The sequence below is a fragment of the Labrus mixtus genome, chromosome 5 (assembly GCF_963584025.1).
Source record: "Labrus mixtus chromosome 5, fLabMix1.1, whole genome shotgun sequence".
NCBI classification, from domain to species: Eukaryota; Metazoa; Chordata; class Actinopteri; order Labriformes; family Labridae; genus Labrus; species Labrus mixtus.
Genome location: NC_083616.1, coordinates 3,056,686 through 3,071,277, shown reverse-complemented (window position 1 = coordinate 3,071,277; position 14,592 = coordinate 3,056,686). Strand labels below are relative to the sequence as shown.

At 41.0% G+C, this 14,592-nt stretch overlaps 1 protein-coding gene across 2 annotated transcripts in view; it reads left to right on the top strand.

Moving 5' to 3' along the window:
- The first annotated feature begins 4,368 nt into the window (after window positions 1-4,368).
- The window catches only part of arvcfb (ARVCF delta catenin family member b), a 263,985-nt gene continuing 253,761 nt past the window's right edge, over window positions 4,369-14,592 (top strand). For both annotated transcript variants that reach the window (XM_061037314.1, XM_061037313.1), the window contains exon 1: window positions 4,369-4,695. The gene's annotated coding sequence lies outside the window, so the exon portion shown is untranslated. The remainder of the gene's footprint in view (window positions 4,696-14,592) is intronic.

The following is a 14,592-nucleotide window of genomic DNA, read 5'->3' as shown; positions in this document are numbered from 1 at the left end:
ACAATGTTGTAAATGCAGTCTCAGCCTAAATTTCAGTCAACCTAACAAGAGCTGGAGCTGAGCCTATTGACAATCCCCTACAACGCAGCCACGTGCATTCAGATCTCTCCCGCCCTTAATTGTGCATAACTCATATCCTTCATGGATGAGTAAAAATTCATCCCCTGTACAGTACGTACAGATCAACCATAAGCTAATCAGTCCTATTTTGTTTGTTGAAGCAGGCTGCAAACATGTTAATGTCTGCTGTGTTTTAGTGTGATTAATCCGTTCCTGCAGCCAGCCTCAAGCAGACACTGGACAGCAGGTTTTTGCACTTTCCACCTTTGGCTTCATTTATCAACACTGGAGGTTTCCCTCTTGGTTGAGACAGGAGTTTCCAACATGGAGACAGCCACTGACAGGCTTCCAGAGCCCCCCCCCCCCCCCCCCTGCAGTAACCAGTGGGCAACTTCACTCTGGCTCTGTCTTCTTATAGTTCTCTGTACCTCTGTGTTCAAGTCCTTCTCGTGGGACCCCGTCATAAACAGTGCAGGTTACAATTGAATTTCCATGTCTAAGATTTTGCAGAGCTCTTTTTTAAACATGTTTCCAACGATGTGCAATCATAGGACATTACCATCATAAGGGAAAATAAGTTCCCACCTTGTTCTGCTATTATTTTTCAGGGGCGATTTGTTGGAGCTACACTTAATGAGGAACTCAGGTGTATGATGTGTCCTATGAAGGATTCTATACATTTTATTTCACAGTATACCTTCAACCACTCTTCCTTGCTTGGTTGGATTTTCGAGCATCCTTCTCCCATGTACTGGTGATTTTATTTATGCTTCATTGAACAGGGGACTGCAGCTTCAGATAAAAAGGGAAATAAACATTGTTGTGATATTCGGAGTTAGCAACAAATTGTGAAGAGGACTCCTGACTGCTCTTTAGTATTTTTTTGTCTTTTTTCTCTGTCTATTTGTCTCTTTGTTTCTTTGGTTAATGCAGTCATTTTACATTTAGACCTATACAATGAGAATTTAAAAAGCTGTATCTCATTGTGTTAAAATGTAAATATAATACCATGGGAAAAAGAGGATCCTGACTTATTTGTAACGTGAACAAGTCGATGTAAATTCACACCGTCTATGATTACTGCGGTTTGATCCATACAGAGACATCCAGGAGCTGTCGGAGAATTTGAAAGTGTAAATAAATTAGGAAATATAATGTATACTGCTACTTCCATATTTCAGTTTTTGCACTGATGTGTGGGGCAACACGTGTATTATACTAAAACCTTTGTATGTGTTTCAGAAAAATGGAAATGAGACTTATAAATTATGTGAATGTTAGAGAGAACACACAAACAGTCTCATGTGTGTTGACATTTAAAGATCTAGTAGTTGATTTTAAAAACTTAATTAAATCCAGAAATAGAGTCTTACCTGATGATCTCCATGTTTGTGTCCAATGAAGAGGATCAAAGACAGGGCTATAAGTCCAGACGCATGTACTACATAACAACCAATATTTCAACATGGAGTGAAACTGCGTACTCCTCTCTGATAATAATATAAAAAGTTACTCAGTTTAAAAGAATGTATGAAGAAAATGGGATGGGGAATTATGAACTGATTGAGTAAATCTAACATTTAGATGACTGTACTTCATTGTTTCAGTGTGTTTTGTTACACAAAACGAGTTGTTTAAACATGAACAAGTGTATCATCTGATTCTGTATCAGCAGTAATAAAAGGGCACATGTCACTCCTCTGTTCATCTCTCTCCACTGGCTCACAGTTACTGCTCAAATCACATTTAAAACCCTGCTGCTCACCACAAAAACGGCTCCTCCTTACTTTAACTCTCTGATCCAGGTCTACACTCCCTCCCGCCCACTACGCTCTGTCAATGAAAGGCGTCTGATCCAACCTTCACAACATGGTCCTAAGTCTCCAACTCTTCTCCTCTGTCGCCCCCCGGTGGAGGAACGAACTACAAAACTCCATTAGATCTGTAGAGTCCCTTTTTACCTTTAAGAAAAAGCTAAAGACCCAGCTCTTTATGAACACCTACTAACTTAATGATGATGATGATATTTAGGATGGTTTTGATGCTGATTAGAACTCTGAAGAACAGCTGTCGATGTTGTGTTCTGCCTCTGGTCACTTCCTGTCAGCACCTCTGGTCACTTCCTGTCAGCACCTGTGTGTCTGATCAGACTTAAAGCTGATCGTTTGCACTTCCTGACATTGTCTCCTCCTCTCTTGATACCTTCTTCTGTTGTTCTTACTCTCTGATGTTTGTTGCTTTGGATAAAAGCGTCTGATAGATGAATTGAAGTAAAATTGTAACTTATGTTGTTATTAAGTAAGGGGGAAGGTATCCGAATGTTTCTACTTCCTGCTCCTGTTTTTTTCAAGGACAGTGTTTAAGTGTTCTGAGAAAAAAACACATTAAATATGTGTTATTGTTTTGGAAATTAAACTCTGACATGAGCAAAGAAACCAAATATGAATGAATGACACCTCTTTTACAATCTTGAAGCACAGGATTAAATAAATCACCTTTAACTCTTTTTGTTCTGCACATATCTTCACTCAGTTGCCCTGTTTGTGTTTTAAGTTGATGTATTGCTTTTACAAACTTAAACTCTGAAAAAATATTCTCACAATAGGCTGTTTTCCTCATATTTTTTTGGTGAACTTGAAAATGCCACATTGTTAGTAAGTTATTTACTTTTGGAAAAAAAAAACTGGAGGAACTGAAGATGTGAAAGAAGGTACGATAAACCAAAATATAACTGATGCGTCTGAGTGACGAGTTAATATAATGTCGAAGAAAACTCTTGCGCTTTAGCCCCTCTACAAAAGGAGGTCGGTGCTCTCAGAGAAGAAGGACCTAAGACGTAGAAGATATAATTCAGTGGATTGGGTTAGGGTTAGCATTAATGCTTAACCCTAAGCATTTAGTGTCAATATTTCTGAAATGTTGCTAATAAATGTATTTTTGACGGTTAATGTGTCAGTCTGCTTGCATTTTCTAAAGTTACTGTAAATTATGACGTCATGATGTACATCTTCTTTTGGAGTACCTAAAGAGTTAAGCTCAGAAGACTTATATTTAGCTACTCTTCTGTGTTTTATTTTTTTAATTTACCTTTATGTTACCAGATAAATATTGATGTTGAGATACAAGACCTCTTTTTCAAGAGAGTCCTGACCAAGACGACAGAGTAAAAGTTTCACATAAAGAAAAACTAAGAAAGACAAATATTACATCAATCAACACATCAGGAGTGTTAAGCAGAGAAACATGCATATACAGTCGTCAAATGATCCTTTATCCTGCTCTTAATATCTTCCAAGCCGAACATAATGCTCTAATTTAAGGTGACTCAGTAAGTCAGACAAAGATGATGGAGCAAAACACATTGATACCAGAGGACTGCCAAACTTTTAACCATATACTGTAGCAGTGACTCTGAATTTGACAATGTGAGGGGCTGACATTACTCAATGATGTTGCACCGCTAAACTCTGCAATATTCCTGTGAAAACTTAAATGCCGTTGGTGTCAGATTTTTTTTTTTTGCATTCATTTATTTTTATATATTTGAAAAATATAACAACAAAAAAACAAGCAACCCACATAAAAAATAAAAAACCCACACACACAAACCCAAAACAAAACACAGACCAAAACAAAAAAGTGACACACACATCACCAATGACATGACCATGATTTACTTTCAGTTTTTGCAACCAAAATAATGTTTACATACATCCCCTTTTCATTATATATTTTATTAAATTAAAATATCATGACATTTTCCCTTGCCAACCTGTATCTAAACATCCTCCATCACGTGTTGCCATGGAAACCATCTGTCAAGGAATTTTGCATTTTGCAGTCTTATTTTGAAAGTTATCTTTTCCATTATGTAAATTCCTTTGGGTGTCAGATTATTTAATGGCGATGAATACTAGTTGGAGGGCCCCCCCGGTGAATTTTGTTAAGCGCCCCAACAGACTCTAGAATCGCCACTGACTGTTACTGTTTTAAAGTTAAGACATTTTACAATGGAAATGTATGTTTGTGCACACTAACTTCAGGCCACCCCTGCACAAGTCAGTGCCCCAGTCTGGCCACCCGGGTCAAATGAATCTGGACACGCCCCTGTGTTCATTAAATGGACCTCTTAATTCAATCTATTGTGATAATGTCTACACTGCAATAACTATAATTTAAGGGTAGATGACAGTAAATGAATGAATTTATAATTTTTCCATCACAAATCCTCCAGTACAGTGTGAGTGGTGATGGGGGGCGGAGACTCACTCCGTGACGGACAGCAGCATGCAGCACTGAGGATGAGAGAGAGACAGAGGCTACTGCTCTGCCTTCACACTGAAACAACGTCGCAGTAGATAATTAGTAGTTTTAACCATAGTCTCCTTAAGAAGTACAAGAAAATAACTTTAAGATCAGTTGGACCACTTCCGTTTCGCCTGTGACGCGGGACTGAAGCAGCGACCTGTGTGTGACAGCCAGAGACTGAAGAGGTTGTAACAGTGGTATCTCTCCCTGCAGCAGCAGCAGAGTTCATACAGAATCACGTTATTCAGACGAGGCTCGGAGTACCTCACAGCACCCTGGGGAGTCTCTTCGCCTTCAGAGAACGAAGGGTGATCAGGAGAAACTGAGGTAATGTGCAAATCTGCGCTTTTTGTTTTCTCCTGCAAATCCATGTGGTGATTATGTTGCTGTGGAGTTTTAGCCTGTGCATTTACAACTGAGGATGAGGAGGAAGAGGGTGTGACAACAATGTTCTAACAACAATGTAATAATGTAAAGTGCAGGTAGAAATGATGAAACGAAGCCTCACATTCCGTTCAGGTGAGTGCGCAGGTGTTGATGCGCAAAACACGGACCCGGTGTGATCCAACGAGATTTAACATGCTTTGAAGAAACAGTCGGTGTTTATAAACGTGCTTCAGCTGTGGGAACTACATCGCATGCTGCTTAAATTGTTTTATTTCGTATCTAAGACGTGGATAAATCGTGTTATTTTGATGTTATCGTGGTGTTGTTGTTGTAAGCTCTTATCGCTAATGGATGCAGCGAGAGCCGCAACGAGCTGTCAATCATCCCATCCTTTACTAGTCCATTGTTTGGCCCCTCCTGTTTGTGAGTGAGTTACCATGGAGAGTCTTCCGGTGTGTCTCCTCCTATCACCTGATTTGGAGAAGGGGCGGCTGTCTCTGTGCTGTTGTTGGGTTAATAGTGCTGCTGCATTTTGCATGAAGCTTCAAAACATCGACCTGAGCTCCAGACCATGAAGAGGCCACTCAGTAGACTTTAAATGGACCTGTTCAGCTTTTTTCACACCCGGATAGCTCTCAAGTCCAGGGGCGTAAACAATAGTGAGCGGGGCCCTAAAGGGAACATATCAACTATGTTTCAAAAATACATCATTTCTTAGAAACCTCCACCTTAAACACTAAACAATCATACCCCCAAACGTGCCAAACCATCTCTGTCATGGTGCAAAAGAAAATAGTTAGAGGCAAATATCCTATAATTTTATATAGTACTATAAAATAAACTATGAATAAACTTTTGAACACAACGCCATCAAATGAACAATTGTATTCTTTTCTTTGGTCTTAGATCTTAGATGCAGTGCTGGGTATTTTGTGTATGTTGTTGTCCAGTCTTAAGACTCTATTTGATCATGTGACGAGACTTACACAAGGTACTGTAGTCCGTGCTTTTATTTTGTCCCAGTTGGACTTCTGCCATGCCCTTTACTCAGGGATATCCCATCACTGACTTCAGTTGTTCAAAACGCTGCAGCTAGACTGTAAACCACATACCCTCAATCCCGGCCTCATTGCATTGGACTACCGTATTGATTTTAAAATTGTATTACTTACTTTTAAAGCTCTACATGAGCAGGCCCCTATGATTGCACTCATTAACTCCTTATGAGCCTGGGAGCCCCCTCAGATCTGCTGATCAGGGTTTACTGGTTGTACCTAGAGCCCGTTTGAAGACAAAGGGCTGTCGGGTTGTTGCAGTCCGGGGTCCAAAACTCTGTCATAACTTACATGCTCAAATGCAGTTTGCTAACTCTGTCTTAGATTTGTCTACTTAAAACATTCTACTTTTTAAATATTTTTACCTCCATGATCATTGTTTCTCATTTTAAGATGTGTTATTTGTCTTCCTTTTAATTCAAATTTTGTGTATATATATATATACAGTACATACACGTCCTTAACTAGACTCTTCTCCTCTGTCGCCTCCTGCTGGTGGTGGAATTAACTTCCAAACTCAATTTGATCTGCAGAGTCCTTTTGCACCTTGAAGAAAAAATTAAAGACCCAGCTGTTTATGAAAACCTACCCACCTAATGATGATGATGATGATGATGATGATGATGATGATGATGATGATATTTAGGATGGTTTTGATGCTGATTAGAATTCTGAAGAACAGCTGTCGATGTTGTGCTTTGCCTCTGGTCACTTCCTGTCAGCACCTCTGGTCACTTCCTGTCAGCACCTATGGTCACTTCCTGTTAGCACCTGTGTGTCCAATCAGACTTAAAGCTGTTTGTTTGCATTTCCTGACGTTGTTTCCTCCTCTCTAGATCCTTGCTTGTGTTGTTCTTACTCTCTGATGTTGGTCGCTTTGGATAAAAGCGTCTGATAAATGAATTTTCAGAGAATTCTAAATATTTGAACCAGTGAAACTGCGATGTGAACAGTATAAGGCCTCAGTGGGTGTCATGGCTGCGTGTGTGCATGTTGGGAAGTGTGGAAGGAAAACACATACAAACTAGTAAAAAGGGTTGAAGGTGAAGTAAAAGAGACAGATCCACAGGAATCAGATCTACACTGCAGAGGCTATACTTTATCTTTGTTCTGCTCGAGAGGTTTCAAGATTTCTGCCAACGTTTTGCACCGATCACAAGTGAAGCAGACGACTCAGACACTCCAGGCATCCTCAGAGAGAGAGTGAGAGGGGAAAACAACCTTTTTTATTTGTTTCACTCAATGGTTTTTTTAATGCCAGATTACATCAAAGCTCAAACGGTGGTGCAAAGGTTTTTTTCATGCATGGATCTACATGTTTCTGTTATTCTAGATTGAATACTAACCTGCAGCCTTTGTTTCAGTTTGTAGGATCACAAGGCGCATATTGCATATAAATGTAAACAGGTTCATACCAGGGATATTTGCAAAGGTCTCCTCGGATGCTTCTAGTCAGCACATCCTCACTTTTACAGAATATGTTAAAGGTTCATTGGCTTTCACAAAGCGGAGCTCGGTTTGAAAATATTTGCAACTCAAACGCTGACTAGTCTCTGGACAGAAGCAGAATTTTCCACCTTTGAATGTGCTCAAAAAACTGAAAAAAAATAAATAAAAATGCTCTGTGACCGCGGATAAACAGGACGACTTCCCATGAATACTAATGTTTGAAATCCTATTTTATCTGTTTCCTGCTTAACATGCTTCCCTGTGTGCTGGCAAAAATATAAAACAACTTTCTCTTGTCCTCTGTTTTATATTCTCCGTCCTCTCCTGAGGCGGAAAGCAGAGTCGTTAAAATTCACTGCCATAATCACCAGTTAACAAGCTAATTAATGTAAAAACAAAAAAAAACCCACATCTGCACACTCTGGCTTATATTATTGTTCATGGAGAAATTTCAAAGTATCTTTTTACCCAGCAGATCTGACTCCAGCAGGGCCGCTGTTTCCTGTTGTATCACCCACTCGACGTTCTTAAAGGTTAAAATATAATTTTCTAATGGACCTGACAAGACACGGGGTCAGCTTCAATCTCTCCAGCGGTTCATGCTCGGATGCGCTGATTCATCAAGAAGTGTGATGCCTGAAGAAGATGTAGTAATCTGAACTATCGGCCCTGCAGCGTGTTGGCAGTTTTGGATATAAAAGAAGATGCTGGTTACTGTCAGGTCATGTCTCTGTCCCAAATCTGCAGGATTGGACACGACATGGCACCATCGGAGCATGATGCACTGGCCTGAGAGTCGGGGCTTTCACTCCATCCATTTCTACTCTTTTCATGATGAGGGGGGGCTGCAGCATGTTTCTGCATGATGGGGAATGAAGAGCCACCCTTTGGAAAGGGGTCAAACATCAATAATCATCACTCAGTGCTCATGCAACAATGAAAGTCATATGCCTAAAGCCAAAAAAGCCTGTTGTTGTTTCATTCTTCATGGCGTATGAGAAAGGAGAAGAGTAAAGAGAACACTAACTCTGCATGCATTAATTGGTTTTGCAACACGCTGAAATAACACTTGCAATGCATTGCAATAGAGCACGGGTAGTTAAAGGCAACAACATCATTAGGTTTATTTAATCCAGACAATGAGTGTTCCTAACAGAGGTCCTGTTTGTTTCACTGTGGATCATACTTGCTCATGATAATGAGATCTGCTACAACAGAGAGGGAACATACTGAGTGATAAAATATGTAATACTAACTCTGAATTAATCAAATAAAACAATATAAACTAAGTTAGATAATGATGTATACTCATCAGATAACCTCATGTATGTATTTTTGCACATTTTCTGCAGACACACTAGACCCAGATGTCCTCTGCTTTTCAAAAGAATATCTTGCATCTTTTGGGTCTCTATGAAAGCTCCTGTTATTTCCATTTCCATCTATATTAAAAAGGAAATAATCTTCAGAAAAGGTAAAGGGGTAATAATGGATTTGAAGTGTCTAAAAATGTAAATTCTGGTTGGCGTTTTTTTGTTTTGGATTTAGAAAATTTCAAATCGAATCGAAAAAGACCAAGTACTTTGAGTTTTCTGTTGTATCTTTCATCACAAGAAGTACACTGATTTACACAAGTTGTTTATTATTTAAATTTAGCGAGGCTGGAGGAGCTGAGTGAAAACACACCTTACTCCATGGTGTGCTCAGTAGCGCCCCCCCCCTCCAACATACATTCACCTAATGATCTGAAACTTTGCCTGTGCACGTTTAGTTTGGGCATCCAGCATTGCATGCCATATGTGAATTTAAAAAGGGGATCAGTTAACGTTATTAATTACACCTGTGATTTTTTTGTGATGACATTTCATAATGTGTGCTGAGGGAAAAATGCCTGTTTGTGCTAATCAGACGAATGACAACATGACTAAGATCACTGTTAACATTTCATTCAAGGATTTTGCTGACTGGACACTCTGTCAGAGATGTGGTGGAATTACATTAAGTCACCAAACATCTCTCACCTTAACAAGCTTAACAATCCAGAGAAGTGTGAATGAAGCATTGTGTCCACGCACCTGTACAGTCTTCAGAAAAGTCCTTTTTATGGGATGTAAGTTGGAACACCTGAGTGGTTGTCTTGTGGTTTGCATGGCCGTTGAGTTTGACGTCCTCACAGGAAGGCCTGCACAAACATCCAGTGCATCTTTTTGCAGGTTGGCAGCCTTGACTGTTGAAGATGGCTTTTGCATCTGCACGTAATTATAATATCAGATATGCTCCTCATAAAGTGCCAGTGATTTGAAACCTGCCTTGTTATAGTTCCATGGTCAGCGTAGCATTTCATTAAAGCACTATTACATTGAAAGGTTATTGCATATTTGTCTAGTTTAATTAGAGCAGGAATTAAATCCTTCACACCCTTGACTGCTTCATGCATGAGGTCGTAGGTGTGTTCAATATGCATACACACTTTCTAGACATGTTAAATGAAGGGGCGGATATCATATTACATGTGAATTATCTTATGTGACACTTCAGCTTGGTCCTGTGAATCTGCCGTGGTTCATAACCCGTCTGTTGGATCATACATGAGAATGTGTCCTGTGGCTCTACTAGACTGACTGAAGCGGTTTGTGATGGTCACGGGGACAGCCAGTCCGGACCCTCAGTGAATGGTCCTTTGTGAGACAGACACCTGCAGGGCTCTGCCTCCTGCTCCTGAAGTGATTAACATGCACCTCCAACCTCCCCTGGCCTTCCCACTGCCCGTCCCTCGGACTGCTCACCCTGGCACCGCTCTGCTGTCTTGGCACCCGTTCTGCATCGCACCATCCTGCACAGGCTATAACTCATGTCTTTGTCAGGGCCGGGGCACCTCAGGCGTGACTGCAGAGCTGGGTATCCACTGAGTCTATCAGCGGTTTCAATTTAGCAGTTTTGTAAAGGTAGGCAGTGAGTTTTGTTTTCACAGGGGATCCAGAGATGATGCAAAAGACTGTTTGTATGTTCATTGGGTTTTTGGGCGTTTTTAAGGAAGAATGTGCAACATTTTACACATAATTATATCAGAAATCAATTAGATCGTCTGTAAAAATCTCTCTGAGTCATGACCGAGTCCCGCTGGCTGTGTTGTTGTCAGAGCCGTGTTTACATGGACGGGACGGCCTTGAGTATAAAAGCTGTTTTAGTAAAGGACTAGAGAGAGGAAGAACATACTCAGTGATTATTTGGATGTCATGTTAGTGTGTTTAGATCATGGTTTCAATTTATGTTCAATGTGAAGCTATGAGCTAACTAAAAAGCGCTAACATTAGCATGCTAACACAACAATGCAGTCAATTGCAGCTCGTGCAAAGGATAGTTTTGTCTACCACATGCGCTTAATGCTTAATTATGGTGCGCTCTATTTGCTAACTACTTCTTAAAACTTTTTCTGGTTCATACATTATATGTAGTCTCCAATCTGTAAGAGAGTCTAGGTGACATGGACATGTGCATTAGCATTTAAACATTAGCCAGTTGAATAGATAACGGTCTAAGTTAATGCAGGGGATCTGCTTTTTGTTTGTTGAAACCAGGATAACATGTGAGTCACCAAAGCAACCACAAATGTGTTCTTTTACTACCATAATTCACTGAAACAGACAACACAAGAGGTTCATCTTGTTTGTTTAGTTTCAAAGACAATTTAGAAGCGCTGGTTTATCTCAGTTGGTAGAGCAGGCGCCCACGATGTACAGCGGCTTCAGTCCACATGTCACTGGTCGCCGGTTCGACTCCTGATCCTGGCGCTGTTTGGTGTGTGTCATCCTCCTCTCTTTCTTCCATAGCACCTGTAACACAATATTAAGAAAATAGCTTTACAGTAGCAATACAAGCTGAACCTAAAATAAATTAGTAAACATTTATAACCTTCTGCCTTCTGCTCTGATGTCCTCTTTTTGTCATGAAGGTGCTTTTCTTTTTCTGACAAAGCAAATATTAATTTCTGCTAAGAGGCAAAACTTCAACAGCATACATGGCCTCTGGCTTCCCCCCATAACACCTGTCACTTCCTCTGATGGCGGATCAGAGGCAGAAAGACTTTGCCTCACTGTCCTGCCTCCATGCATATACATTGCAGCCGAGTTGTAGTGGGGTTACAAATATCCTGCCTTGAATTGGCAGTGTGTAAGGGACATAAGATTTTAAATGAGTTGTTGAATGTCATGTTTTCCAACGTCACAGTGGAGAGATGTATTTCGTGGTTGTATCTGAGTGTAATGAAGAGTGAAAGCCTCTACCTGCTCTGACTGTTAATCACCGTCACTGAAACATTTTCTTAAAGGAAGAATGTGTGATTTTTTGATCCAATAGAGGTCGCCCTTGAGCACCAGCATGAAACCAAAACAAACTGTTGTTTGGACACACCTCCTGCATACTGAAGCCTCCACTCTCCTCCAGAGACACACCTCCAACCCCTCTACACTCACGTTCACACGGATGAGTTTAACGCTTGTGTTGGACTAAATTGTCTGCAATCACATGTGTCCTGCATTGTTGTGTTAGCATGCTAATGTTAGCGCTCTTTAGTTAGCTTATAGCTTCACATTGCATGTAAACTGACACAGAATGAGCGTGATCTAAACACACTAACATGACATCTAAATAATCAGTGAGTATGTTCTTCTTCTTCTCTCTAGTCCTTGACTAAAACAGCTTTTATACACAAGGGGAGGAGCCGGCCGTCTCGTCCATGTAAACACAGCTCTGACAACAACACAGCCAGTGGGACTCCCAGCATGCCTCAGAGAGATATTTACAGAGGATATACTTGAGTTCTGATGTATTTATGTTGCTCATTCCTCCTTTAACACTCATATCAGCCAGATTGTATATAATGTGAGTATGCACACTTATCAAAATGTCATTGCTGTATAATTATAGCTTTGATTTGTTAAAGATGTACAGCTATATGAATTAAAACGTGTGAGGGATAAACATGGAATTCTCCATACTCCCACCACAACTTTGTTTATATGACCGTAGATAATTTCAGTCTACACTTGGCTTGGTTTAACCATGACTCATATTCCCAGTAGCTTTCATCTTTCTTTCAGTATGATGCTGCGTTGTGTCCTTAAAGCCAGGGTCGAGTGCATGCAGCTCCCTGCTGCCAGTGACGCTTGTGTCAGAATTGGTTTTTGAATTAGATTTTCGCTGCATCATCTCTCAGCCTCATTGTTCAGAACCCGGGTGTCGTTATTGGAGCATGAGCTGACCTGTGTTTTGGGTACATGCTGATAATCCACTCCCTTTTCTTACGCCCTCTCTGCATCACGGGGCTGGCCGTTAGAGCACTGATTGAATTCCTTTTTCTGAATATTCCTTAAACACGTCTCTCCCCCTCCCTCGGCATACTCTCTCTCTCTCTTTGCAAAGCAGTCACAGACCTGTGCTGAATGTTCTCTGAGTGTGGATGTTTACCTGACAGCTTCAACCTGAGACAGAAGCGTGGACGTCTGCTCATCCGTCTGTCTGTCCAAACACTACAATCCCCCTCCTCTGCCTCTCTCTCTCCACTCCCAGACTTGGGTCTTGAGGATTAACCCCCGCCCTGTATACACTGGCCTGCCTTGATTATGTCCAGGGATAAGAGCTGCTTAATTGTAATCACTGGAGCTGTCCTGAGCACGGATCAGTTGAGGCCACACACCAGACATGGACGCACAGTACAGCAGAGAAAAGCAACATTTTTATACCTGCTGAAAAACTGCACACCCACCTTTAAAATGACCACAGTGCATACCCAAACTACCTTTAAAAAAGAACACACTGTACATGCAGTATGCTTGTATATATACGACAGTTTCAGATCAAATCACTGGTCTTTGAGCTCTGATAGATACTGCACATATTCTCGTTGCAGTTTGCAGCTCGTTCATTTGTGCTCTCTGAGCTGCTCAGTCGATGTGACCCGTCTCCAGCTGTGCAGAGGATTGTGGGTCAGAATAGCCAAAAAAGCATGCTGGCATAGTTAGTGCAAAATGCACCCAGAACTTCCTGGCACTTCTTAGTGGTGCTGTAGTCAAGACCACACGAACTGAGACCAGAGTACTCCGAGACAGAGACAAGACCAAGACCATAAATATCACCGAAAAATCATCATCTTGTGCTCAGGGGGCGTGTCACTCACTTAGGCCGTAACCAGGGGGATCAAAATATAGCTAGGGGCGCTGGTGGTGCAGTAGTTAGTGTGTATGGAGGCTGTAGTCCTCCAAGCGGGCAGCCCAGCTTCAAATCCACTCCTTTCCCACATGTCATTCCCCACACTCTCTCTCCCTGATTTCAGACTCTATCCACTGTTCTATCTCTCAAAAAAAGGCACAAGGAACCTAAAAACAAATATTAACTACAACAAAAATGTAAGTTATTCCTTCTTTTAGAAAGAGGAGTTTTCCTTCTAACCACAATAATGACGTGGATAAATAGCCTGTCAGTGGTGATCTCGACTGGTCTTGATTTAAAAGCCCAGTCTGCCCAGTCTGAGGCCGAGACGAGATAGAGTACAAATGCTTTCGATTCAGAGTTCTTCAAAAAGTGGTCTTGAGACCAAGACCGAACACTCCTTCTTAGGACTGCACAATTAATCACAATGTCATCGTTATCGAGCATCCGCAATAAACCCATCGCACAAGTCAGAATGGTTCACACATGTATACTTTAACTATTGGATGGAAACCTGAGCATAGTGTTCATGCTTTCACACTGTTTTGACATGGTCAGATTCATCTTCAACAAGCGATCAGCTGCCCTCAGATTAACTGGTGCAAATCTAGTGGTGAAAAAAAAAAAGTGCTTCTTGTTTTTATTTTGTATTCAGGAGGAACATGTTGCAGACAGGTATGGTGAAAGAAACAAAAAACAAATTGAAGATATTTAAACTGTGAGTTAAAGCTAATATGCACTGTGTAACATTTACTTAATCATCACACTTCATATTGTTATCGCACATCATCAATCAATCATTATTTGTATAGCACCAAAAAGAGCATAGGGGATAAGATGCAGGAAGGATTTCTCCTTTGTTTTCCTCTCGTTCCTGTTGTCCACACTTCCTTGCCGCTGAGGTGGAGGTCAGAGCAGGCCGTACATGAATGAGGACGGCGGTGGTTGTGGGACGACACAGTCTGATGGTGGCTGGGCGTCAGGCATATCATATATTTTTCTCTTATCGTGCAAGCCGAGTACTTCTGGTGTTTCACCTGCTTGTATTGGGGAAACACCAAGTCGAGTAGAAGATGACCTCTTGACCCATGTGGTATCGATCAAATTGGTCTTTTTAGCTTCAGTT